The sequence below is a fragment of the Bombyx mori genome, chromosome 17 (genome assembly GCF_030269925.1).
Source record: "Bombyx mori chromosome 17, ASM3026992v2".
Lineage (NCBI taxonomy): Eukaryota > Metazoa > Arthropoda > Insecta > Lepidoptera > Bombycidae > Bombyx > Bombyx mori.
This window is the reverse complement of record NC_085123.1, coordinates 4,002,408-4,030,289: the sequence shown is the minus strand read 5'-3', so window position 1 is coordinate 4,030,289 and position 27,882 is coordinate 4,002,408.

Genomic DNA, 27,882 nt, shown 5'->3' with positions numbered 1-27,882 from the left:
TCGATCAAAGGTGCGAACAGAAATCGATATTGCAGCTACCGTGGCATTTAATTGTGTTCATAATTAGTTTTTTGTATGTATTGCGATATTCAAAGGACTTATTTTGTATTGTAAATTATCGAACCTATCTATTTGTAAATGGACTACAGTAGAATTGTATTAAAAAGTATTAAATTATCCCAGAGTCATAATTAAATTCGCACTTGATAGCGGTACAATACGAGATTACGACACAACAATAAAATATCAAAATCTTAACAAGCTCAGCCTTGATTATATGAGTTAGGTATGAAGGGCGCCCACGCTTGAACATAATGTGGCTCAATAAAAATCGAACAAAAAGCTTGTGATATATCTACCACAGTCATTATCGAAAAGCCGAGAACATTAACAACGGATCAAGTTAAGTTTCCAATTTTAAACAATGTATAGGTACAGATAAAACCTAAAATGATTTTTTATGAGAGAAAAAAACCTTAAACTTTTTGTGGACAACCTTAAGAAAACCTTTATTAATGTAGACAAGAGCAATCACACATAGACCATTAAAAAAGTTGTTTAAACGATTTTTGGGATATATCTGGCTTTTAGGGTGTTTTTTCAAAGTTATACAAGCTCATCACACTACACAGTCTAATTTTATCATACTGCCAGTGTTAGTTAAAAGGGCAAATGCTAGGCCCTTCTAGGTTTACTAAGGGCGTCCCGTTTTTGGGCACTCAAGGCCCGAAACCTTCAATAATGTAGACAAGAGCAATCACATATAAACCATTAAAAACGTTGCTTAAACAATTTTTGGGATATATCCTGGCTTTTAGGGTGTTTTTTCAAAGTCATACAAGCTTACCACATTACACAGTCTAATTAATTATCATACTGCCAGTGTTAGTTAAAAGGGCGAATGCTAGGCCCTTCTAGGTTTACTAAGGGCGTCCCATTTTTGGGCACTCAAGGTCCGAAATTACTTAGTGATTCGATTTCAGCGTTTTTTAAGTTGACTTCTTCTACAAGCTTAAGGAGAGCTCTCCGTAGTAGACAGAGGCACTGGCCTGGCACCGCTGACGTCAATGAGTCCGTTGTATACTTACAAAAGCCGACGAAAACTTTAAGAAATACTACAGATTATAACTAGTTTCATTAACCAACGGAGTTATCCACAATTTCCAATAATTGGAACGTCACAGTGTGGCAACACAATTGAGATTTATACAGCCATACGTAATAAGCGAGTTCCCGATCTGTCATCCGTCAATTTTGGTTATAAAATCACTTCCTACGCATAACGATACGGCCACATAACTTTTATTAACACCTTCGTTTTGATTTATTATTTTAATACTAATAATAAATAATTTACGTTAAAGATAACAACATTCAATTTCGTTTGAGAAATAAAGCGTTTTTGTACGAGCATCGGCTATTTAATGGGATATCGTTATTGATTGAATGCCATTAGTCTTTTGTACAGTTATAGTTATTATAAGCGCTTAAAGTGTAATTTTAACGTTTTAATTTTTTATTCTCTTAAGCATGGTTGTTAATGGTTAATGTATTTTTTTTTTTCATACGTATTCATTTGGGGGTGTTTGAAACGATATATATATGAAATAATTTATCGTATCACGTTCTATGGCTAAGCACACATACTTTAGCTTACGTATCGTACGTTTACACTGGTGGTAGGACCTCTTGTGGGTCCGCGCGGGTAGGTACCACCACCCTGCCTATTTCGGCCGTGAAGCAGTAATGCGTTTCGGTTTGAAGGGTGTGGCAGCCGTTGTAACTATACTGAGACCTTAGAATTTATATCTCATGTTGGGTGGCGCATTTGCGTTGTAAATGTCCATGGGCTCCAGTAACCACATAACACAAGGTGGGCTGTGAGCTCGTCCAACCATCTAAGCAATAAAATATATATATATCTACACTGCTATTTGAATTATTGAAAATTCCGCGAGCTGTGACATACGATAAAAAATTGGGAAGAATATACTTACTTTTCGATATAACAAAATGGCAGCTGAGGCCTGCATCGACGGATCTTAAGCAATATGAATATGGACTGTATTACTCTGTATTTTAAACAATACATGTAATATAAATACATGACGGGAAAATATTCGTGCGACGAAAAAAAAAGGTTCTTAATATCTATATTCGTATATTCGTCCCTGGTTTCCCTAATACTTAATCCTTAGTACTTAAATAACTCTGGTTCGAGGCCAGATTATTGTTCCCGACAATGTTTAATAAGGCCTTCAAGACATTGCAAGACGAAGGCACTCACTACGTTTGTTAAGCCGTCTGTACCATCCAATTCGCTTATTTTCAGTGACAAGTCCTAAATTAATTCCTTAACTTAATAAATGCAAGGTAACCGTCATTTAATTACAATTGGACGTGGTTTCGTACATCTGAAATCAATTTGATAATTGAAAATGTCATTCTCTGTAGTGAGCATAATTTGCGAAATAATGGGACAGAACTATAAAAATTTGATATAATATGAATGGTTCGAACTGCTATAAAGTATTTATAATTTTATTTAGAGGACACGCTAGAACAACAGTTTTCGTGGTAAGTTGTAGAGGGCCTTTGTTATAAAATCGTGTGCTATTCAACAAATTTTTGTAGTTTATTTTCATTAAAAAATGTAGATTAACGCAATGAAAAATAAAGCACAAATGTGTAGATATTTTCAATATATTTAAAAAAAGTTGTATAAAATACCACATTACTTTAAGTAATTTAATTTCCCAGGGTAAATTTTTGTGGTCATGGTGAACCTACCATCAAGGATTCTTCATTGCCTCGCCGGCCCCATGCCGCGTTCAGGATCAAGCCCAGCAGGACTTCTCGTCTCACATTAATTAATAGTTTTCAACCTTAACTGAGTAGACCGCTAAATACCCTATTCCCTCCGGGTTCCCGCTAAGTGCACTAATTGTGTGCGTAATGTGTCGTTTTTTTTTAACCGATCCAATTTCAATGATTGACATTTTAAAATGAGTTTTAATGGCCGAATTTTACCTGTTTGATGTTTGTACGGAGTGAGGCGCTCTTAACAGTTTCACGTATGCCAAATTGTGCGTGACTCGTTTTCTTGGTGAAAGGTAGTATTTGTGAGAAATTTGTTAACCGATGTTTTGACGGTGTGCACTTTGGGCAATTTTGGCGTATGTTTTTTTTCTTTTTTCTTATTAAATTCTTACAACTGTTGAGCGTTCAATATACGTGGGTTCTGCATCATTTTTGAGTGCTTTAAAGTAAATATGATACACATTAATTTAATTGTAAGACTGGGAAATCGATCTCGAATTAAAATAGCTCGTCTGATAGAACAACATTTCGTAAAAGTCACCAAGCCTACACCTGATCCGTTACAAAGGAAATTCTATTATTGTAAACGCTAGGAATGCGCATGACCAATCGGCCGAATTTATCGATACGATTGAAAAAACATGAAACGGAAATGATCGAGCCACGACAGATGAGAATGACCCTGGAAATTGAATAAGTCGAATCGATAACACCAAACTTGGAATTGAAAGACGATTGACTGAAAAAAATCGATCGACGCACGGTTACGGTTGATTTTGTGAAACTTAAAGCATTCGGTTGGAGATTTTATATCGATAAAATTTATCGGATAAATTATGAACACTATTTTCGGGTTCTTATCATGAAGTTAACTTTTATTTAATTCGAGATTTTTCGGCGGTATTGCAATCACAATTATCACACGTTCATTTTTACTGGTGGTAAGACTTCTTGTGAGTCCGGACGGGTCCGTGAGTCCGTGAAGCAGTAATGCGTTTCGGTTTGAAGGGTGGGGCAGCCGTTGTAACTATACTGAGATCTTCGAACTTATATCTCAAGGTGGGTGGCGCATTTACGTTTTAGATGTCCATGGGCTCCAGTAACCACTTAACACCAGGTGGGCTGTGAGCTCGTCCACCTACCTAAGAAAAAAAGAAAAATCTGTTCATGTTAGGAACAGAGAAATCCATTTACGCTCCTTCTTGTTAGTTTTGGATGTTACCACTGGAACTGGTTGCCCGCCCCCATAACCATACTTACGGTATCGACAGTTTTCACCGACATTTTTAGAGCAAAATGTGCACATGGGTCGATGACGTCATAAGAACGCTTTGTACTGGCGTGCAGAAAAGAAATGCGAAATAAATGCTGTTGTTTAGGAAAACTTTAAACTTTACAATGAAAAATTTAAATAACTCAATTAATAACTTCAGTTATCCGATAACTTTTGGACGGACTATTTCACATGTATTTTACTGTAATTTTGTCACTACCGATTTAATTTTTTGTCGAAAAATTCACTCCAAGCTTTTTATCGATAGAACCTATGTCGATAGGGATTTTAAGCACATCACGAACGTCGTTTTCCAAGTCAAGAATGACATTTGAAAACGGTAGCCGTTTCACAGCATGGGGGCGTTGCTTCGTCAGCCATCTTTACTTTTATTGTTTTTTTTTTAGGCCTTGTTTATCCAGTCCGGATCGTTTCGCTTGAGTGGCTGGTGCAATCAATAATTCTGTGTGACCGTAGAGCGCGGAATTAAATACGAGAATCTGCGTTCTTCGTGCGGCGGGAAGGCGTCACGGCTGTTAAGACTACCGCGTGTTAAGCATTGGTGATGTGAATTAATCGAAGTTCATTATGGGATATTTTAAATTTCAATTCTATCGTTCGTATCCCGAAACCTTTGGGTCTCCAGCGAGAATTCGGTCTCTGTGTTTTTCATCATGTCTCCCACGGAAGCGCTGAGGATTTGTCCAAGATAGTCTTTGCATCTTTTATTACCGCACAATTTGTCACCAGTATTGCTCCTACTACCTGGACGCCCACTGAGTTTCTCGCCGGATCTTCTCAGTGGGTTGTGTTTCCGATCCGATGGTAGACTCTGCGAAGCACTGCTCTTGCTAGGGCCAGTGTAAGCAACACACCCGGTTTGAGCCCCGTGAGCTCACCTACACGTCAAGGAGAAGCTTATATAGCCTGTCAAGGCTATAGGTGATCACAGAGCGTTTTCATAAATTATTTTAGCCACGTATTATTCGGCGTCCCGGAATTAGCTCAGTCCTACTGTGTTTTGTCGGCAATATAACATGTCTGTCAATAAGTCTCAAAAGTTTTCTTCGCGGTAGACAGTGGCCGTGTATCTGAATTTGCCATTGACAATTTAATGGGCTCTAACCACTTAGCTTCAGCTAGGCCTTATCGTCGGCTGCCGTCGATGGCAATAAAAATCGATGCAAAAAATTGAAGGAAAAATAAACAGTATACTAGTATATCATTTTCGTCACTTTTCACGGGTTTTTTTTAATTATATATTATCTTTATAATATGTAAATTATTTGAAATGTCGAAAAAATATAACATTATTAATACTATCAATAATGCATATTTATTATATTTTATTGTAATGCTAGATAGTAATTACAATATAAAACGTGATTTTGAGCCCTAAAAGACTACTTTTAAGCCACTGCTATTCGGAACAGTACAACAAAAGGTGAATCAATATTATCTTTTTCTTTAATAATATAAATCATTACCCGTAAATTCTGACGAAAATTTTGTAAAAATCTGCTTAGATGATTGTTGGCAATCGATAGGTATATTTAAGTAAACAAGAATTAACAAGCTCTGAGTTAAAACATTTCCCCCAGGGTAGTCAAAAGAATCTAAAAGAGAATTATTATAAACATAGAAGGCCGGTGGCAATTTCACACTTTATTAATGCAAGTATTAGGGCTAATTCCACCAGTTGACACGTGCCGAATTTGCTTTTCCCATAAACCGATGACACTGTACCCTACACAAAAAATTGACATGAAGAATTGGTCCTTATTTCTTAACGCGTAAATTACAAAATTTTATGCATCAAATTTTTATAGTAACTTTATTGAAATATAAACCACAAGCACTGACAACATAGGGTTGAATTTCAGTCGATGTTTATAGTACAGTAATGCACGAAATCACGTCCTCGAGATTTTCATGTCGAGACTGCACTGGTGCATAGAGAAGTTGGTGGATTCTGCGGACCATAGATCACAGAGTAATGCGGTCACGCTCTATGGTATTAAGTGTCAGTTATCGTCTCCGCGGAGCTTAGAGCGGCCGTATAATACATTTTTATGTCTGCAAACTCCCCTTGTTGTAATAGCAACATGAAGTGAGGTTTACTCGGATTGAATACGGCATTATAATGAAATGATTCATATTTAAGTGAGTCTTTCCCCTCGCGTTGTGATTTGATGGTGTCGGGGCTCGGAAGTAATGTTTCTTATTAAAGTGCTGTTATGACTGTCGTTTTTATTGTATTGCTTATTGGAGATTTAAAATTGTCATTTTATGGGTTTTTTTTTGTTGGTACGCCTGTATGATCCCACAACGCTCTTTCTGTAGGTAACGTCACAACATACATACCATCACTCACTTTGAGACAAAATATAATTTGAATAAACAGGATATTGGTATCGGCACGTACGAACTCTTTATACTTACATCTACTTACCAGTACTCAACAGGAATTCTCGGGAAAGTTAACTAGGAAAATTATGTTAATTACCATAAATTGTAGTGATAATTGCTAGATGTATTTTTCAATGTTTAGGCAGAGATACAATTTCTTTATAATTTGCAAATGCCTGGCCTAATTAAAATAATATACTGCTAATGAGAATATAAATTCTAAAGTTAAACGTAACTTGCTTAATACAATATATTTCATAATATCACTTAGACCATTCGTATTAAATTTAAATCAGTATTTAATGTTGTTTTGGTAATTTTAACGCGACTAAATCTAACTGATTTATAACATGTATATTGTGTATGTTTCATGAAAACCGTATGCGCTATTAAATCGTTGATAAATATATAATGAGTCATGACGCACATACTTACCAAATATATTATTATGTACATATATATAATAGACATAACTAGAGGTCCCGCAGTAGTCGAAATTCGACTATAATTAATTGGAATTGTAAGTTTGTACACTATTATGATTGTATTTTATACTTCTAAAATCACAAATTTCGCCAAGACTACACTATAAAAAATATTAACAAAGACAAACAATATTTAATCTATTCTCAATTTGACAACAAATACATGGTATGTAGTGTGTGTAATGTTTTCTTTATTGATTTAATGCATCTTATATGCATTATTTAAAAAATATATTAGCATTGTGCACTTCTTCTCTATATTCTCTATAAGTGTGGAAAATTTCATATTCCCCCGTCCGCGCAATTTTCGTAAAAAGGGATACAAAGTTTTTGCTTCACGTATTAATATATAGATTAAAACTACTTTGACAGCTTAATTAAGCATCGTTTCGAATACTTCACTTTAGTTTTCGTGGTCACAAACGACTAAGGCATTATTGAACCTGAATATTATGCTAAATAAAGGCTGATAGAATATCCTAGTACATCGAATGGTGCAAAATGGCAACGATATAGTTTTCTTGCGGTTCCCAGGGCACGCTTAATCCAGGACGAACCGATCCTCCGAAGATAACGCGATAACTGTCCAGTAATAGTTCGAATATCTCTGTAATGCTAACACAATCGCAGCGCACGCGGCAGGCACGTGACCGCGCGCCTTCATTTGTTTGCGCTCATAGATTCACCGGGATTAGCACTTTCGGCGGCGCCTGTACCCGATACGGGACTTTGTTGCTGTTCCGTTTTAATTACTGATTGATCCAGCCGATACGTACGCTATCCGGCGCTCGTAAATTACACAAAAGGATTACAGCGAGACACGATTGCTCAACGCGACATAATAACAATTACACGTCTGTGCGGAACAATGACTTTGTTGCGCTTTCGGCGCTAGAAAATCTGTAATGACATTTGTCGAATTTTGTTTTTTTTTTAATACGCTTTTATTAGCTTCAGACGTATATAATATGTATGTTTGTAACGGAATTTTTGAACATGATTTTGACCCCCTTCAAAACGTCGGATTAACTCAAAATTTGGTATACTTATTGAGGACCGATGACAACTCAATATTTAAAAAAAAATTGAAAAAAAAGAAAAAAAAATTGAAATTCAATTAAAAAATTAAAAATAAATAATAGTTTAAAAAAACTTAAAAAATATGCTTTTATAGATAATCCAACTAAAAAATAGGAAATAAATTTTAATAAATTTGAATTAAAAATAGTTTAAGAAAAAATGATTTTATTGTAAAAAAAAAAGCGTAATGCAATCTTAATTCTAAATTTTATTAAAATAAGTTATTTTTACCTTACGCTGTTACTCATTCATCCTGGACAAACTTATTGTGTTAAATACGTTATAAAGAATTTTATAATATTTTCACAGAGGATTTAAACATCGGTATAGTCGTATCGCCGCCATTCCCATCCTTTAGGCCACGACGAATTCAAATAATACGTCATTAAGAGGCCACGTATTCAGGTACACCTTCAATAGCGTCAATCGCAAAGACAGTCCTCTACCAAGTAGACCGCGTCAGCGTTTGCCAAGAAAAAAATGAACATAGCAGATGTACCAAATAAGAAAGATCAGCGGTCACAGAACACCTTATTTTGTGGGTCGCTCCTAAATACATCATTCTAGTTTATTTGTTTCGTCGTCCACGTTTGAATAAAATAAAACGTAATGCCGCTACGGTCGGCCAGGAAAAGGTCACACGGAATAGATTGAGCTATTTTGTTAGCCAATGACGAAGTGCGCAAACGGAATCGTGGAGACATTTATGCGGTAAGTACGCAAGAATCCAGGATTTTTTAGAACAAATGTAACTACGGACTCGCGACATCATTAACAAATCGCTTTGTGGCGTTTTCAATTGTTTTTTTATAAAATAAACACGTAAATTTCTAGAACATGATTAAAATTACTTTTACGATTCAATTTCGCTTTCTATATCGTCATTATATTATATCCAACTAGCGACCCGCCCTCGCTTCGCTTCGGAAACATTAAATTTTATTATTGATAGTTGAGTCCCGCAATGTTACCCGCGGTTATTGTCGTATCGCGGGTGACACCGCGGAGCGAAGCTAGTCTAAAAAAAGTAGCCTAAATTACTCCTTATCAGCTACCTGTCAGTGAAAGTCCCGTCAAAATTGGTCCAGCCCATTGAACTTTTTTATTCAATATTTCGCATGTGTTTATTTTGGTGTACAATAAACTTGATCCTATTCTATAATAGTATACTATTATATTCTGCATAAACACGTCCAGTATTAAAGTAAAACAGCTACAAAGCTGTAAACAGATAGTGTATGCAGCGCGCACAGATCAGCGAAACCCGGACGGTTCAATCTTGTTTTATGTTATCTGTGCCTGAATCGACAACTTTAGATCATAACCTTTCCCTTTGTCTTTAGAAAAAAAGTTACCGCAACCCACATTCGTATCGCAGTTTCACTATAACGCTTTTAGTGGAAGCGAATCATTTTATAGCTAATATAGTACATTAATTTTTACTGATGGTAGGACCTTTTGAGAGTCCGCGCGGGTGGGTACCACCGCCCTGCCTATTTCTGCCGTGAAGCAGTAATGCATTTCGGTTTGAAGGGTGTAACTATACTTGAGATCTTAGAACTTATATCTCAAGGTGGGTGGCGCATTTATGTTGTAGATGTCCATGGGCTCCAGTAACCACAGAACACCAGGTGGGCTGTGAGCTCGTCCACCCATCTAAGCAGTAAAAAAAATGGATTTCAGCATAAACGAATAGATGAATATTGAGTTTCATTGAAAGGTTGCTACTGCAATAAATATGGTAATAGTCACTAATGCAATTTCAATATTGTCAATTGAAATCAATACGTCGTCAAAACAATATGTACCAGTGAACGCAAACGTCTTTGAAATTGTAATTTCACTGAGATGAAATTACGTTCCACTAATAACGTTAAAATTGTGGGAGTTTACTGTGATTTCAGCGGGCTTTTCGGAGGAATTCGTGAAGTCACGTCCAGGAACTTAATTTTACTTACCCATACTTGTGCACTTTTATAGATGCTAAATAGTTAATAACTGTTATTAAAAACCACCTTTGATACACATTTAATCCTGAAGAAATACTAACAAAATAAAACAATTTACACAAAAATTATTGACTTCTCGATTTCCCATCAAAAAGTCATCAAATCCTCTATTCTAATAAATAATATTATAATAATAACCGGGAATAAGGCAAACACGGTCATCTGGCACCAAACTAGGACTAAGTATACTAAATATATCCGTATACTAAATATATCCGTATACTCTGGGAACTAGAGAATGACAGTCATACTTATAACCTTTAAATATACTAGTGATCTCGCAGTAGTCGAAATTCGACTATAATTATTTGAAATTATAAGTTTGAACATTATTATGGTTCTATTGTCAAAGACTATTATACTTCTATAATCACAAATTTCGCCAGGACTACACTGCAGACAAATAATATTAAAGATGAACAATATCAACCTGTTCTCAATTTGACCATAGACTTTAAGCAATAAACGAAAATTTGACAATAAACAAAAAGTATATATAGTACATTATGTGTGTATTTCAAATACATGCCAGTGTGTGTAATGTTTTTTTTATTGATTTAATATGTAATTTAAAAAAAATATATATCATTCTCTACTATACTATATGTTTCTACTCTATAAGTGTGGGAAATTTCATACTCCTCCGTCCGCGCAATTTTCGTGAAAAAGGGTGCAAAGTTTTTTTTTTCGTATTAATTTATAGATTATGTACATATATAGCTATTAAACACCCAGACAATGAGCAAACATACCTGCTTACCACACAAATGTTTCTCTAATTTGAAAATCGAACCCTCAGTCCAGCAGTCAAGAGCGCTAATTACTGCAGATCCTTTTTTTCCTACCTATTCGTTAATAGTTTGAGGGACCATTGCAGCTTGGCAGAATTTGCTAACATTGGCCCTAGCAAGAGCAATGCTTCGCAGGATCTACCACCGGATCGGAATCGCGACCCGCTGAGAAGATCCGGCGAGAAACTCAGTGAGCTGTGTCCACATATGATATGTGGCTGTGTCTATCGGATTACCGCACCACCGAGGCGGTCGTTGTTCATATTCCTCAACATGTCAACAAAGAACACATTTGCGCATAAATGCTGGATTTGTGGCCATGTCGTAATTTCTACTCCAAATTTTACAATTCCCGTACACTTTAAAGCTCAAATACTTTCCCTTGACGTGTTTTTGGCCACATCACAATTGTTTATCTGACGTATAACTGATGCGTATGAAATAAGGACGTAGGTACCATCCCAAAAATGCGTTGTTGAAATTTTGTTTTGTTTTGAGATTATGGGAGTTTCGGCTAAACTATTACACCTTAATCAGGGTTTGTTGGTATAATGAATATTGATTACTTTTTGGCAAAAATGTGATGTTTCTAGAAAATTGATTTTGGATTGTTTAATTTCATGAACCTGACTTGAACACTAGGTAAAAGGGACAGAGGTAGACCATTGACTCGTTGGGAAGATGAGATTATAAGGACAGCCGGTCCAAACTGGAAAAAGATTGCAAAGGACTTTACCTAATATGAGGTTTCTACTTAAGACTACCAAAGTGTATTAAATTAGTTAAGTGATTATACTTGTTAATAATTGATAAAATATTTAGTAGGAAATAAAAAGGCTTAAATATTATTATTATTATTTCACGAACCATTATTATTAACCATTAATATTAACTGAATTCAAAATGTTCGATTATCTTGAAAATTTGCACGTGCATCAAGTACCTACCGATGTCAATACAATACATAATAATTTTATTAATGTGAATGTGTGTGTTTGTTTGTTCTTCTTTAAGTCAAATCGAATCAATGGATTGATATATTTATTTATTTAAGTGATAGTTTAAGATCAGGAGCGTGACACAGGCTACCTTTTATCCCGAAAAATCATCTCATTCCCACGGAAAACTTCATCTAACACTTTTCTTTAATCACGCCGACGAAACTGCGGCTAAAACCTAATAATTTTAGAAATACTGTCTGAATCACAATTGAATATGCAATTTCGAAAAGGGCACATGTCGCATATTTTGTCAAATACGTTTTTTCATATACATGTAGTTTTGAGGCTTACCTACACCCATTCTATAATAATTCCAGTAATTTTCAATTGCTAATTAGCACTAAAATATATCTCAAAAGTTAATATTTTAAATTTTACACTGCTTTAGAAAATAATCAGTTTTTTTTCATTTTACATTTTCAGAGATGTCAGCCCTTTTCGAAATTGCATATTCAATTGTTAATTCGGTTTGCTAATAAATTTGCTCTTTTTGTTTATTTTTAAACGACATATATTTTCCTTTTCGAATAGAAAAACCAACTCTGATACAGGCGGTTTACCTTAAAAAACACATTGTACCATCAAACAATATCATCAGGAGCGCGTCCTATAAAAATAATAGGTGCATTTGTGGGTGTGTATCGCAGTAAAAAAAAACAAAACGGTCGATGTAATACCGCGTCGGGGCCCGGGGCGATGAAAAATAAATAAAAACGAGACGACGACCGAGGGCCGGGAAAAATGAAAATCCACTTAATGGGAGGGCAGGATGAAATTCAAGATAGGGATTCCGTGACAGACCAAAAAAGCGTTGCTTTCCAGAATATTCTTCTAGCAATTCCGATAACGATGACACAATAAAAACGTATTAAATACTACACGGATGAAATTAATACTTTGACGGAACGTGAACGGTTAATGCGAGCTTTAAGCTAAGGTTTCCTCCTAGATATATCACTATCACTATATAGTATAAAACAAAGTCGCTTTCTCTGTCCCTATATACCTATGTATGCTTAAATCTTTAAAACTACGCAACGGATGTTGATGCGGTTTTTTTTAATAGATAGAGTGATTGAAGAGGAAGGTTTATATGTATAATAAGATCCATGGAATAGTGGAGAAATCAATAATAAATTATAGTTTCCGAAGCGAAGCGAGGGCGGGTCGCTAGTATTATTTAAAATAATGTGTAGTTCCGATTCGCCATTCCATCTTTTAACAGCTTAAGAACACGTATGCGATGTTTTTTTATTGAATGTACTTGTATTAATATAAATATATATTTTATATTTAATTTTTAAACACATCCACGAAAATTATAGTTCTACTTTTCCTCATAAACTTTAGCCGGTAGCCAGGGCTAACACAAAGCGTCCGTGCGCGCAATGTGCGTTTTTTTTTTTCCTACCTAAGCTGGTAGCCTTGAAAGACTATTCCAGCGTAACCTTAACTAGTAGGTGAGCTCACGACTGACGTCTGACGACGTTGCTAACACGAACCCTAGCAAGAGCCGTGCTTCGCAGAATCTACCACCGGATCGGAAACGCGACCCACTGAGAAGATCCGGCAAGAAACTCAGTGGTTTGAGTCTGAGAGTTAATTTACTCGTCGAGTCCTTCGTCGCAAGCGACGGGTTCGACGAGAACGGTGACCGGTGCTTGAAGTACCTAGAAGCACCGTTAGTGGATCGGGAGGATCCGAGTAGACGTGTTTGGGGCGACGTCGACTGCTCTCCATTCTTTCCGCAGGATCGGGAATGTAGTTACCGGCGGCCACGATGAGAGGGTTCTCGTGTCGTGCCGCTTTATCGAAGTGGGTGCGTAAAAAAGAATTATAATAATATTTAAGTCGAAGACGGTCATTAGTATGGTAGCTAAACGAAACGCAGCACGATTCCCGAGAGATGGCAGCACGATTGCGGTATCGTCGGAGCTCGGCTAACGTGCCACGACAGAGCCTATCCGATGGAGGCGTATAGACGCCACTACACACTTACCAACCAGCCTTCTTGAAGAGCGGTGTCTCCGTCCTAAGAACTGTCATTCGTTTTCGTTTGCTAACGTCAAGAGAACATTTCTAAATAGTTCTAAGACAACAAACGTGGTTAGTGTACCTATTAAATTTTTTTTTTAGCTCGATCACCCTATCGCCCCTATGATGTCTGACGATGATGTTAATAATTGTGGGTTCTCCTACATATATTAAAAAAAAAACTGTCAAAGATTATTAATTAATACTGTAATAGGTAGGTACTACTTTTACATTTTAATCGCGATTTTCTTTTTTCCTTTTACTATTTCGGTCATTTCAAATACTTTACAGTTTTCGTCATCACGGACGATTCAAAATGAGAAACTACTGTGGATTTTTATTTATCATATAATAATCTATACTAATATTATAAAGCTGAAGAGTTTGTTTGTTTGAACGCGCTAATCTCAGGAACTGCTGGTACGATTTGAAAAATTCTTTCAGTGTTAGATAGCCTATTTATTAAGGAAGGCTATAGGCTATATAACATCACGCTAAGATCAATACAAGTGGAGCACCAATAAAGAATGTTTCAAAATAGGGGTTTAAATAGCTCCTTAACATTCTATAATTCAAAAATATTTTCACTTTCTACGTAAATGAAGTGGGGGGGTAAAATTTACCGTTATACCAAAGTAACTATTCCACGCGGACGGAGTCGCGCGCAAAAGCTAGTCTATTATAAAGCATCTACGGTCTGAATTAAGACACGAAACTCAGCGATATCAAAAACACTACACCTAAATAATACGTACCTATGTATTACCTAACAATTTTTCGTATGAAAATAGTAACTAAATCCCTATTCTTTTTTCGTACGACTTAAAATTTACGAGTACTAATGACACGGAGCGGTGGATCCGTGAATCGGTGGCGCGCCCATATTTCATCATTTTCCTACTTTCCTTGGCAATATATTATTTTTTACGCTTACGTCGCGCTTGTAAGGAGGCGAAGCGTTCTGAATATGAATCGAGACACGTCTCCTTGTATGTACACTGGGGCGTACGAGTTGTTTTTATTTATTTTAATAAAAGCTGACCCGGCAGACTTCGTAGTGCCTCAATCGATAAATAAAAGACCTAAACTTTTGTATAAAATAAATTTAAAACAAACAAAAGGAATCCGTCCGACGGGGGACGAATCAAAGGAAAAACAAAATTGTAATTTTTATTTAATTCCGAGTATTTTCATATTTATTTACCTTTTAAACCTTCTCTGGACTTCCACATATAATTCAAGACCAAAATTAGCCAAATCGGTCAAGCCGTTCTCGAGTTTTAGCGTGACTAACGAACAGCAATTCATTTTTATATTATATAGAGATATTTATTTTATTATTTTTATCGTAAGCCGTAGTAGACATAATTAAAACCACTTTTACGAATTAATCTTCTTCGTCATGTAAAATTTTCGAAGTTTTAGCGGTCAACGACGACTGGTAGAAGTGATTTTAATAATATTTATTTGAGCAGAAAATATGCGTATTTGGAAATAGATAAATCGAAAAATTACATGCGACTGATTTGTTTGAATTTTTACATATTTAAAGAATTCCTCATTAAATTTATAATTACTATTAAGTTTTGTTGTAGATTTATTACACTAAATTTTGAAGTCGTCATGGCCTAAAGGATAAGACGTCCGGTGGATTTGTATTTAGCGATGTACCGGTGTTCGAATGCCGCAGGTGGGTACTAGTTTTTCTAATGAAATATGTACATAGCTAGGTACTTAGCAAATGTTCATGATCACTTCCACGATGAAGGAATAACATCGTATAATAAAAATCAAACCCGCAAAATTATAATTTCCGTAATTACTGGTGGTAGGTAGGACCTCTTGTGAGTCCGCACAGGAAGGTACCGCCAACCTTGATATTTTCTGCCGTAAAGCAGTAATGCGTTTCGGTTTGAAGGGTGGGGGAGCCGTTGTAACTATACTGAGATCTTAGAACTTATATCTCAAGGTGGGTGGCGCATTTACATCATAGGTGTCTATGGGCTCCAGTAACCACTTAACACCAGGTGGGCTGTGAGCTCGTCCACCCATTAAAGCAATAAAAAAAAATAGATGTTCCGAATTAATTTCTGATTTGAAATCGAACCACAAAAATGTATAGTTGTAATAAACATAGGGACCCCTTGACTTCGCAGCTCGCCACCCCGCCGAATGTTGCCAGATGCGACAATCACAATACTAAGGTCTCGATTGCGGATGAATACGTTCAGATAATCTTTTAAACGGGTACACATTGTAATGCGTGGCTCGGATTAACAGGTTTAATTTTTATTGTTGCATGGAAATTCGTATTAAGAGAGTTTATTTTTGTGAAGACAACGATTTTTTTTTGTGCTTATATGGGTGGACGAGCTCAGAGCTTGTGTTAAGTGGTTACTAGAGCACATTGACATGCACAACGTAAACGCGCCACCCACCTTGAGATATAAGTTCTAAGCTCTCAAATATAGTTCAAACGGCTGTCCCACCCTTCAAACCGAAACGCATTACTGCTTCACGGCAGTAACAGGCAGGTGGTGGTACCTACCCGCGTGGACTCACATGAGGTCCTACCGACCGAATTGAAACTGAATCTACTCTGTTTCAAATAGAAAGTTGTATGATAATGTAAAATTTTAATTTATTGCACCTTATCTATTTGTTTATATTTGTAGATTTAATGCGTAAGTCATTCGCTAGTCAACCCAAAGTAATACAGATAAAATCCATTATTAAATCGATAAATAAATTGAAAACACGTACATATACACAAAAATACATAATTATTAGCAGTTATAATACTTAATATATTGGTGTATGGCAAAGAAATTAATTTGCTTGTTTTAGTATGCAAGTGAAATTTTACTTAATGGGTATCTACATCCACGCTGTCATATAGAGTAAGCATTACGAGTTGATACTTAAGAATCATGCACGTAATCATATATGAAGGCCGTTGTAACCAATAGGTCAATAACTAAATAAATAACTCTGCCTATTTATGTAAGTAAAGAAGGTACAATGATGATAGATTGATTAGGTATATTGTTTATCTGAAATATAAATAAACGCGATACGATAATAACGCATCACAATTGCATCAAGCAGTATTTAATGAGAAGGCATATGTATACATAGATAGGAAATTAGTAATAAACACAATAAGAAACAAAGCCAAAGCGAGTTAGTTACCAATGAAATGAGACAATAAAATTTTCATAAAATACGTTGCAAATCTGCCAAAGAAAAAAATGTGTACACAATTAAATTAACAGCAACGATTATCGCGTGCGTTAATCTACACCGCTGCGATGCGAAATCAGAATAGGGTTGTACCAAATGTCACAGCAGAATATCTCTAGATAACAATAATTGAAACATGTGTCATTTGAACATAAACTTACATTGTTTATGGCTCTTTTAGCGGTTATCGTTTATCTTTATATGGAGTAATAAAAGCTGTTAACGTGACAGCTGTCACTCATGTTTCGTTGCGTATCAACCCTACTGCCTACGTCGGATTGTAAGCTGAATCGAAATGGCTAAGATTATCGGTACGATTGTTGAGTGTTTTTAGCCGATCGAAAATAAAGTAAGGTTATCTGTTATTGGTGTACGTTTTGCATTATAAATATTTTAAGTGATTATCGTAATGTAGATCCCGCAGATGCTTTGGGATATGAGGCCCAATTGTAATGGCGTGATTACACTCCACAGGAGTCAATTAAGTCTTCAGCGGGAGGTCATTTAAAAGGTGTGCAGTAGGATGACTTCGAGCAAAGAGAGATGGCGGACGCATCAAATCTGCCCCCTCCAATGCTACATAGTGGTTACAACCATTCTGCCTAGAGTGACGATTAAGAAGAAGACGAAGAACTGCTGTCCCCTCCTTCAAATCGAGATTCACTATTGCTTTAGAACAAAAATAAACTGGATGGTGTTACACTGAAAGCCGCCAATCAACTTGAGCCTCAATCACGATTCTGCAGGATAGCCGTCGGAGCGCCTTGGTTCCTTAGGAATGTGGATCTCCACGACGACCTGGAGCTCGACTCTTTTAGTAAGTATCTACAGTCGGCATCGCTGCGCCATTTTGAGAAGGCGGCACGACATGAGAACCCTCTCATCGTAGCCGCTGGAAATTACATACCCGACCCAGTAGACCGAATGGTAAACCGTCGACGTCGCCCAAAGCACGTCATTACGGATCCTCCTGATCCATTAACGGTGCTTTTAGGCACCACAAGCACCGGTCACCGTCCTCGTCGAACCCGTCGCTTGCGACGAAGGGCTCGACGAGCGAACTAACCCATAGACACAGCCCACTGAGTTTCTCGCCGGATCTTCTCAGTGGGTCGCGTTTCCGATCCGGTGGTAGATTCAGCGAAGCACTGCTCTTGCTAGGGTCAGTGTTAGCAACTCTCCGGTTGAGCCCCGCGAGCTCACCTACTAACGTTAGGGTGAAGCTGAAGTAGCCTCTCAAGGCTATCAGCATAGGTAGGGTAAAAATAAAAAAAAAAAAAAACTTGAGCAACATTTATCAATGAAGGCGAGATTGGACCTTTGACTTGGATTGTGATATGCTTTCACACCCAAACATAGCTCCGTAGCAAAAATAGGCAGGATTGTGACAGCTATAAAGTAATAACTTTGATTTTGATAAGTCTAAGTTTTATCCCGTAATTTTATTTCTTCAGCGCGGAAATTGATCATATGTGCGTGTTAAGTGCTTTATTTATTCCGCCTCCTCCGGACTGGTCTGTGACATTTGGCTAATAATAGCGAAATAATCTTTCCAAATGAATGTGTAACTCAGTTTCATTTTAAATTCGATCATAATTTAATTGTAATTTCAAAAGCCGTTAACATATTACCTATATTTTCCTACTATTTAAATTAGATTAAGTACTTATGATATTGAGCCACTACAACGTTTTTAAAAGAAACAAAAGGTAGAGAAGATAAGATAAGATAGAAGAAAAGATAAATTAGACAAAGGCAGTTTTTTGAACGATAAAATAATCGAAGATAGGATACATTTTTGATTCGAATGATCGGATCGAAAAGATTTGACCGATATTCGATTTAAAAATCAAAACAGATAAGTGTGTAGTGAGTGTCGCAACAGATGCGCTAGTTTGCTGTTATGACCCGACTGGGATGTGGTCTCCGGAGATAAACCTCGTTACTAAAGCCCCTCCGACGCGGTTTGTATTTACTGCAGTGCGGTGTATATTTATTGAATACTTTTACTATATGTTTTTTTGGGCTTTTCATAATAAAAAATACGAACTCATCTTTATTTTAACTATACGTGAAAACTTAATAAATGAAGTCAATTTAATGCTACCAATAACAAAATTCTTTGCTGTCGATATAAAACTTAAATAAATAATAGTTTAAAAAAACTAACAAAATATTTTATAAATATTTTATGAATAATTATTTATACCATGCACCCCACGCTTTTTTACAATAAAATCATTTTTTCTTACACTATTTTTAATTCAAATTTATTTTCTATTTTTTAATTGGATTTTCTATAAAAAGCGTAGTTTGTTAGTTTTTTTTAAACTATTATTTATTTTTCATTTTTTAGTTGAAATTCAATTTTTTCAAAATATTTCTTTTTAAATATTTTTTTAGTATTGATTTGTCATCGGTCATTAATAAGTATACCAAATTTCGAGTTAATTCGACGTTTTGAAGGGGGTCAAAATAATGTTCAAAGATTCCGATACAAACATACATACATACGTCTGAAGCTAATAAAAGCGTATTAAAAAGGTATGATTAGCAATATAAAAAAAATATGTTAATTCTATTGGTCAATGTTTGGTTGATTCGAATTGAACAGAAACAAAATATTTGATGGTGAAACCGCTTCATATCGTTCAGTTATCCGGTCATCGTTCTCGTCGAACCCGTCGCTTGCGACGAAGGGCTCGGCGAGTAAATTAACACCCACAGACACAGCCCACTGAGTTTCTCGCCGGATCTTCTCAGTGGGTCGCGTTTCCGATCCAGTGGTAGATTTCGCGAAGCACTGCTCTTGCTAGGGTCAGTGCTAGCAGCGTCGTCAGGTTTGCCCCGTGAGCTCGCCTACTTGTTAGGGTGACGCCGAAATGGCCCTCAAGGCCTAGGAAAAAAAATCGTTCATTATTAACTTTGTGACGACATTGTCACCACTAGAAGAAATAATTATTTAGTATATGACCAAACCACACACGCACTCAAGACAGATAGACTGACACATTTACAGATATAGAACTTTGATATAATTTTTCTTGCAGATGATACATATTCAGAATTAAACCGATCCTTACTTTTTTTTAATTGCATATATGGATGGACAAGCTCAGTCAACGAGTGGTTACCGTAGCCAATAGACATCTACGACGTAAATGCCGCCACCCATCTTGAGATATATGTTCTAAGGTCTCAGTATAGTTACAACGGCTGCCCCACCCTTCAAACCGAAACGCATTACTGTTTCACGGCAGAAATAGGCAGGGTGGTGGTACCTACCCGCGCAAATCTACAAGAAGTCCTACCACCAGTAAATCCAGTATAAAATCCAGTGATAATTGTGGTGTTTCAATATACATAACGAAAAGGACTCGCAGTGTTTCTATTATCTCGGAACTCTCAGCGAATCTCTAAAATTTTTTACAATATTATCGTGTAAAAAAGACAAAGAGCATTGAGCCTATAAAGCGAAATCTAATTTAGGAAATGAACTCAACACTTGCAGCAGTCATCAATCAAGTGTTAATATCGCTTCGACGGACACGGTTCATTGTGCACGGCTCCGCGCACCTAGTTTAAATTTAGTGGCTCTTGAACGATTTTAGACTCAGTTTTAAATTCGTTCTTTTCATATTTTCATTAAAGACCTATATCTCTAATCGGTTATGTGCGTTTGTAATCCATGGTATGACGTTATTAAGTTTGAATCGCATAAGCGAAGTACCAAACTTACCCACTTTAACTCGAGGTTATTTAATTCTGTTTCTGCTAAATAATTCTCGGAGCACGTTGGTATGTGATGTATGTGGATCCGCAAGTCGTTCTAGAAATTGAATCACTAAGTAAGTACCTTAAGTACTAAGTACCTGAAGAGAGTCAGAATGCTACTTCGCAAAAGCGGTGCTAGACGATAACCCTCTTATCGTGACGACCTACAGTGACTTATCTTATCGGATCCTCTCTATCGGCTCTCAGTGCTTCAAGGCATTCCAAGCCTCGGTCACCATTCACGAGTTCGACCTACAACCTAACCCACAGATACAACCCACTGACTTAGTCGCTGGATCTTCTCATTGGGCTGCAATTCCTACCCGATTGTAGATTCAGCGAAGCACTGCTCTTGCTATAGCTAGCGTGAGCTCTCCTACCCATCCGGTGAGGCTGGAATAGTCCCTCAAGGCTACCAGGCTAGGTAGCAAAAACAAACCATCGGAGCGTGGAAGATTGAGTGACCTAGTGACGTGGTTTTAGCAAGCAAGCGACCGTCAACGAATTCTCCTTCTCCGCCTAGTCTAGATGTGACTACATGAACATAGTTGTTAAAACGATAAGAGACCCAATAATAATAAATAGAAGATTAGAATACCGTAAAAATTCTACGTAAGATTTATGTTTATAAAAATGTAAATAAATTTGGACAGAGTACGTACTTAGTAGCTGCTGTGTGGGTATAATATTGTATTAAACATAATTGGTCTCGTTTGAAATTGAACGCAAATAATTAGGAAGGTGTCACGGCGGACACAACGAATCCTCTCTATAGACTCACGCTGCCTTTTCTAGCGTGTTCCTATTCTGTATATTTTAAGAAACATTTTAACTTTTAATATTGCAAACAGTTAAGTTTTCAACCTTTTTTTTTTTTTTTTTTTATTGCTTAGATGGGTGGACGAGCTCACAGCCCACCTGTTGTTAAGATCTACAACGTAAATGCGCCACCCACCTTGCGATATAAGTTGTAAGGTCTCAGTATAGTTACAACGGCTGCCCCACCCTTCAAACCGAAACGCATTACTGCTTCACGGCAGAAATAGGCAGGGCGGTGGTACCTACCCGTGCGGACTCACAAGAGGTCCTACCACCAGTAATTACGCAAATTATAATTTTGCGGGTTTCAATTTTATTACACGATGTTATTCCTTCACCGTGGAAGTCAATCGTGAACATTTGCCGAGTACATATTTCATTAGAAAAATTGGTACCCGCCTGAGATTCGAACACCGGCGCATCGCTCAACACGAATGCACCGGACGTCTTATCCCTTAGGCCACGACGACTTCAAAACCTTTTTGGAGTAATTTAATCTGATGGGTTCTTCCGTTTCTCTTTAGGCTTGCGATGAGAAAAAATTTAAAACTTTTTTGCGTTTGTGTTGGCAATTTGCAGATAAGGTAAATATGAATTATAACAGTGCTCTATAAGATCCAATCTATAAGATTTGCGTATTTATTTATCTTTAAATGTGTAAAATGGCTCGCTTTGTACCCCGCACTCGCGTGCAAACTTTTACCGCGAAAATAATTCAGACTGTCAAAATTTGACAATTCGAATAATTTGACAGTCATACTTATATTTTTCTCCTTTTCCTCCAAAGTAATCCTATCGCATAGCTTTAGATATGTACATATTAGATCTGTCTGTCTCTATCTTTTTAGCTGTAAAAAAAGGAGATATTTGCTAAGGACCTGAGTTCCGCATCCTATATTACGTGCTCATTGTTGATAGATAACTTAATACTCTTACTCAAGTGTTTTACTAATATGTATATTAAAATAGGTTATTAAATATGTCTTGTATACAAGAATAAGTAACGTTTGTTTTATTAAAATGGACTCTTTTTTTTGTTAATTTTAAAGCACGTATAAAATTCCTCAAGCTCATATAAAATAAATGTGAAGTTAGCAGACACAGCCTCCAGAATACTTCAGTTGGAGCGAAGCCACAGCCCCTCCCTGAGTCGGGGGAAGCTATTAAGCCAAGCCAAAACTAATTTAAATTAAATCCTAGTGAATTACCCGAGGAGGAAATTGTCGAGCGCACCCTCGATGCTTTGAGAGAGGTACTGGTGATGGCTAAAGTGATACGTTTTTAATTTCTAAGTGAAATACTACATATTTAATACAAGAAAAACAATCGTGGCCCCTTACAATTGGTGCATTCTAATGAAGTATTATAAAATTGTAAAATTGTTCATTCTGATTGCTTACTAAAGTACGCTTATCCAGTATGTTTAGTTTAGATTTATATATTTGTAGATATTTACTGCAAATAAAATATTCTACTGAAAAAAACAGGTATGTGAAAATGGAAGTTCCGAAGGTAGGAAGCCGGAAGTTTTTAATGTTCGACATTACTGCGCTGACTTCACGTATCGTAACTTCAACTCTGTGACGTCATTTGGGGCAAAAATACGGTACATGCTAACCATAGAACCATTTTTTTCTAATCAACGTTTTTCTTCTGATGCATCGCTACTGATGCGTGTAATAAAACCGAATATTACAATTTACACTAAAACTTGATGATTGGTCACTGCGTCCATTGTAAATGGTTATAATGTTGGTAGAAGTTTCTCTTTAGTAATTTAAAGTGTACACTATTAGATAATATTCCCTAAAAATCCTTTGATGATTATTTTGTTTTAATTAAATTAAATTATTTAATTTAACATCGCTTACGACTTGACCAATGAATTTTACGAAATTTTGCTATTGGTGTCCGATTATCTAGTAAATTTGAAACTAACAGAATGTTAAAGGCTGGGTCTCTACTATCTTCAACCCTGGCCTTTACAATCTTCGGCCACCGAGTCCCACATATCCCGCACGCCCCCTAAGCGCGGAAACCTTGTAGAACATTCGGTCCACTGCCCGAAAAAAAAAAACCTTTACAGTTCTGTTCTCGACTGTACGTTCTATATTGGTTGCGGGCGTCGTGCCTCGACGGGGCATCGTTACATGTACCATTTGAATATTATCTCACCCCCCCCCCCTCCCCACCACAACCCCTACAGAGTTTAGACACAACTGTGAGGCTTCAGAGCCTTAATTAATGCAAATTTTAGTGCTAACAAGATTATGAATCCGGCCGCTTTTTGACTTCGCGCCCACACTTAAGAAGCGACTCACTTAAGTGGCTGTATACATATTAAGGACGAAGTTGGAAAGTTCGAGAAACACTTGCGTTTGTTTAAATTTAATGTTCCGAGTTTATTTTCGATGAACCGTGAGGAGTTTGGATCGGTTTAATATGTAAATTTAATATGTTCTTTAATGTTGATAAATGCTTATGTTTTACTTAGTTTTGTTGTTTAAGTTGACAATAATTTCGTCTGTCACGACTGGTGGAGTCCGAAATGTGAATACCAACCACATTGAAATACTTTATCCAGTTTAAGATCCAACTAAAATAGGGGATGAAAGTTAGGGAGGTATTTAGCCTGAGTTCAATTTATGGGGAAGCTTAAACCCACTTTCATTTGCTGCGAGCATTGTTTAAGTTAAGATTTACTTTACCGCTATCGTTGCTTAAGGATGTACTAACATGTTTTCAAGTATCTCTTGATTTTTAGGCAGCGGCTTGGCTCTGCCCCTGGCATTGCTGAAGTCCACGGGCGACGGTAACCACTCACCATCAGGTGGGTCGTATGCTCGTCTGCCTACAAGGGCAATAAAAAAAAACATATTTTATCGAGCAAACGAACCATGAAGCCGTGAACGGGAAACATCGTCTCGTCAATTCTGCCGCGAAGTTATCCGAAGTTATTCATACCCTGTAACCGTATGTTTTAGTAGAACAAAATTCACCGCAACACATGCACTGTGATTTTCTAGGCGTTCCACTGTTTTCAACAGAGACTAGTCGTGACGAACTTTTGATCAATTATATTACCGTATTTTTTTTAAACGTTTTAAAAATCAGTTAGTTAATAGTCAAACAATTTATAACGTCAAATAGTGTCGGTAGGCCTCCCATACGACCGACGATTTATTGGAGTTCGCAGGGATCCACTGGATGCAGGCATCGCAGGACCGATCATTGTGGCGAGGCTTCGAGAAAGCCCTATGTCCAGCAGTGGCGTCTGTGGACTGTTAAAATAATCAAACAACGTCCTCGATAATTTATTTAATTTATATTAACTTTAAGTTTCAAATTTCCCGTTTCTAAAATGGAATCTCAACCCGTCCGTTACTGTTTCGTACATATTGATAAAACATGATGAATGAGAGGCACGCGCGACACCAATTGATTTAAAATCAAATAGCACTGATGCAACAAATGATTGATGTTTGCGACCGTCACGCCCCAGCTTCCTGGGAGCCCGCGTGAACGGGTTTAATCATAAGTCTTTTTTTTTCATTTCGCGAGTCACCGATATATTGAAGTGAAAACTTCTTTATCGAATCGTTGTGATTTCAAACCGGATGCAACGGAAAAAACGACAGGTAAGAGACACAAATACAAAAATGTGTAGGATGAAGCCAGCAAAGAATGAGACAGAAATATACATACTATTTAATACAGCGCCATCTGTGAGATTTTTTAATACTAACGTGTGTATGAAAGCTCTTGTAGTGAATTTTAATTTAGGATTATACGTGAAATTAAAATATCAATTCACAGAGGGCGCTACCTTACAATTATTTACTAATGACAACATTTTACATATACTTAAGACGTTTAGGATAATTGTATTTTAATTTTGGACGGTTTCACTTTTACCACGTGTGAATTGCACACATGTATTTTATTTTTTTTACATACCTATTCGCTGGTAGACTAAGAGGCTATTCCAGCTACGCCCAGACGGGTAGGTGAGCTCACGGGCTCAACCTGAGACAATTTGCTAACACTAGCCCTAGCGTGAGCAGCGCTTCTCAGAATCCACCACCAGATTGGAATCGCGACCCACTGAGAAAATCCGGCGAGAAACTCAGTGGGCTGTATCTATGGGTTAGTTCTCTCATCAAACACCAAAAGCTTCTCAGCGCCTCTACCGCGGTTTGTAGTCAGTACTAAGTATCGTTTAATCTAATCTTTAATCTAAAATTTGTAGGTCTCTTAGAACTGCAGATGTTTTTTGGAATGAAGTTCCTTATGGGATGATGCGGAGGGGAGGACTCCAACGAGGAAAAAACGTCCGTAACGTAAGATTTTTATTAGTAATGCACACAGTGTACGACTTAAATTTTGTAATAACGTACAAAAAATAACATATTTTTTTATTATTCAATGACTACGATCTCAGAGCGTTCGTTTGCGCAATACACTAAACAATCGTGAATGAAGTGTACCACAATAAGTTCGCACGTTACCGAATGACCGTGGAAACCGTTTAAACCCTCCAGTTTTATTTTCTTTATACCTCGAATAGAACTTAAAATTAATATTTTTATAATAAGGAACTTTATAATAAGGAGCAACACACATCTTTTTTTTATGATTGTGTCATTACTGGTGGCCCGGAGGCATTTTTACTTTCACTAGGACAGGTGATCGGCGAGCAAAGGCTCAGCCAGGATGGGTGGGACTTGAGAACAGCGCCTCCGAAGGATACCTAACAACTCAAGAGACCTAACAACTTAAGCAAATGACTCTACTACCGGATCGGAATCGCGACCCGCTGAAAAGATCCGGCGAGAAACTCAACGGGCTGATGCATGGGTTAGGTTGCACGTCGAACTCTTTGCCGAGTTTGACGAGTACGGTTACCAAGCTGCAGATGTATTTCAATATCAAGAAGTGTCTCGTTTTATGAATGTAGCGGTGACATTGAGAATTGCTCAGAAGAAGATGTCGATTCTGAAGCATGTAGCAAAATAATATTCGTGAGCAAAATGTATTTATTATTGGTGATTATCTATCTTCAATTTACAATTGGTTCGTACGAAACATGTGATTAATAATACAATATACAGGATAGTGTACACTACATTCTTTCACAACTCAGTTAAGAGTTGTGTGTGTTGTTTTTTATAGTTGCAAATTCGATTTTTTTTTATTGATTAGATGAGTAGACGAGCCCACAGCCCACATGGTGTTAAGTGGTTACTGGAGCCCATAGACATTTATAAAGTAAATGCGCCACCCACCTTGATATATACCTAAGTTCTAAAGTATCAAGTATAGTTACAACGGCTGCAATTTCTGTGCATTTGACTAATAATGTTGTTGGACGTAATAAATTTCGTAAAGTAAAAAAAAAACTCTTTTGACTTTCCCCCGAATTCGCTTCGAAATTTTATAGGACTTAATAAATTATGTGCCCATAATTGACTTCTTCTTCTTCTTCTTCTTCCAGTGCCTCTTCAATCCTGAAGGTTGGCCGTTAGCTTCCTGTATTCCTTTCTGTCAGCAGCCAGCCGGAACAGCTGTTCGACGGAGGCAATACCGGTCCACTCCCGGATATTCCGGAGCCATGACTTTTTTCTTCGCCCTGCACGTCTCTTTCCCTTCACTCTGCCCATAATTATCAGCTGCAGCAGCATGTATCGATCGTTCCTGAGCACGTGGCCGAGATACTCTATCTTGCGCTTTTTTATAGCAGGCAACATTTTCCGGGACATATGAACGCGCTGAAGCACGGTTTCGTTCCTGACCCTCTGCGTCCAACTAATTGACTATACAAACGTAACAATAAAGTGGACAAACGTTAAAAAAATAATCACTTAAAACAATCCTTTAAAATGTTTAACACAAAAATAAGAGTAAAGATAACGTGGAATAAAAAAAAAATAACTACGAGAACGCATCAATAAAGTAAAGCGTCCCATTCCAGTCAGACAATACATAACTGCGACTATAAGCCGCGACGTAATGAGGAGTAACGGTCTGCGCGTGCATGGCCCGCGTAATGACGCGAAAGAGCCAAACGTATACACTCACCGTAAGCTGAAACGGGATGCAAGACATTCTGTTTCAACTCGGAATTTGGTTATGTATGCGAATGTA